Raw genomic sequence first — 2,332 nt, 5'->3', positions numbered from 1 at the left:
GACTGGGAGGTGTGTGAGCTGCTTCTTCCGTACCTGTTCAATTAACACTGGCCCGAACTCTCATGGCATCTCATTAGTTCATTTCACTAGGCATAGGGAAGAGAATTTCCAAAAGGGGAAAACGGGAGTGTGAAAAATACAACTTCTAAAAATATTGTCCCTGGGGAAGCCATTGATTAAAGACACCCTGACAAAAATGCTTCTAATGAGAAAAGAGCAACTTTTGTTGTAATGGACCAAGAAGGGACTGGAGAAGTCAGCACATTAAGCTGCTCATTACCACTTACTCGGGGGATGGTGCAGGGTGAAGAAAAAAGTCCAGTGGGGTGTGAAATTCCACCTAGGAGGGGCACTGCCTGTGGTGGGACTGACACAGCTTCCTGCTCTAGGACCCTTGGGTTAGTCAGGGTGCTTCAGTCAATGGTATTCTACTGGGGACTTGGGGAAGGGGGGGGTCAGGAAAATTTGCTCCATGCTGCGGTTTCTTGGTACAAACCCTGAAAGTGGTATTCAAGGTCAGAAACTGGGTAATGATAGAAAAATTTTAAAAAGACTCAGTTCCTTATTTCTAGTCTCACTAAGAAGTCTTTTGTCAGGAAAATTTGCTCCATGCTGCGGTTTCTTGGTACAAACCCTGAAAGTGGTATTCAAGGTCAGAAACTGGGTCATGATAGAAAAATTTTAAAAAGACTCAGTTCCTTATTTCTAGTCTCACTAAGAAGTCTTTTGTTCATAGACAGCTGTAGAAATTCTCCCCTAGGAAATGATCAAGGATGAAGCCACCCTTGCTTTGACTCTCAAAGGACCTGTGTACTGGGCTGGGTATTAGCATGAAGGTCCATGCATTGTGCAAAAAGTTTACAAGGAGATTGGAGAGGAGGAGAAGAAAGGCTAGAAGAGGATGGTATTTTCTTCCCATTTCTTTCCAGACTGCTTATTAATAGATGATCTGGGCGTGATCTGTTTTCTCACTCAGCAGCCCAATATGACAATATCATCAGCATCGCATCCCTGTAATGGTATTAATCAGCCTTCCACACCTTCCACACCAGGACACAAAGGGGAGCGTCCAGGAAGATGTAGGGAGCAGTGCCATGTTTCAGGATAAACTCTGAAGGGGGTCTTCGGCAGTTCACTTTCTGACTTCTTGGTTGTCCTTTTGAGGCTTAGACTTTGGGATACAGTCCTTGATCTGACAAGCACCCAACCATTCTGACAAATTGCTGAAGGCACCTCCATTCTTTAAACAAAAACCTCCTGGACTCAGCCCCATCCAGCGCACATACCGAGAGACTCTGCACAGAGCGCCACAGACCACGTGGCACATCATAGCCTCTGACTGTCCCGTGGCTGGGCAGTGGTGCAGGGGCTGGGGCACCCTGGCCCAGCATGTGCAGGCTCCCCAGGACATTCCTAGTGCCCACCACAGCCACGCTCTTTGAGGCTGCCTCAGAAAAGCCAACATGCCAGCCGGCAAGAGGAAAATGCTTGTTTTTCAAACCGAACAATTGTAAATTAGCAAATACAACAACAGGAAAAGAAAGGTTCTTATGCTAAACATGCAAATATATTTGACCTGAAAGCTGAAGGAGGAATGGCATGGGGATAATTTTAGGAACTGTTTGTTCCAAGAATGTCACCCCCATGGAAAGAAACATGATGGAATGGAGATCAGGCCTCGTCAGCATTTTTTCTCATAATGGTCACACACACAGTTTGTAGGAAAACATGAGACTTAAGGCAATGGTTTCAGCTTTTCTCCCACCAAGGGCCCCTTTTTCTTGTTTTCTCTCATGAATTCCATGTTTTGAAAGACTTTTGTCCCCCATCCTGTACTTTTTACTGTATTTCCTCAGTTCTAGGAAACAGTAATTTGGGGAATCACCTATGGATTTAAAGAAGACGCTTCACACACAAAAAGAAATAATACATACCAAAACATACATACCTATTTTAAGATGCATCTCAATTTCAGAATCATTAATATGTTAAAAAAAAAAAAAAAGGATGCTGTAAGAGCAAGGAAATAGGCAACCTATATGGTCCCTCTAGAATAAATGCACAATTTCTGATAAACTTTTAAAAATAGTCTACAGAACTTTCTAAGGCTGGAGAACCACAGGCTGCCTTGGAAGACAGAGAGCTGCATCTTTCACCTTCCACAGGACCGGGATGGGAGTCCAGAGGGCTCGGATGAATATGCGGAAATCCCACTGAGGGGTGGGGTGCATTCTAACTCAAGGCTATCATTTCCAGAGTTTGAAAATGATGATTCCCTCCTCCCACTACACTGCTGGAATCTTCTTTTTTCTAGATGAGAAGGCACCTTGAT

The sequence above is a fragment of the Galeopterus variegatus genome, unplaced genomic scaffold (genome assembly GCF_000696425.1).
Source record: "Galeopterus variegatus unplaced genomic scaffold, G_variegatus-3.0.2 Scaffold739, whole genome shotgun sequence".
Classification (NCBI taxonomy): domain Eukaryota; kingdom Metazoa; phylum Chordata; class Mammalia; order Dermoptera; family Cynocephalidae; genus Galeopterus; species Galeopterus variegatus.
The sequence above is the reverse complement of the archived record's forward strand: the minus strand, read 5'-3'. Positions refer to the sequence as shown.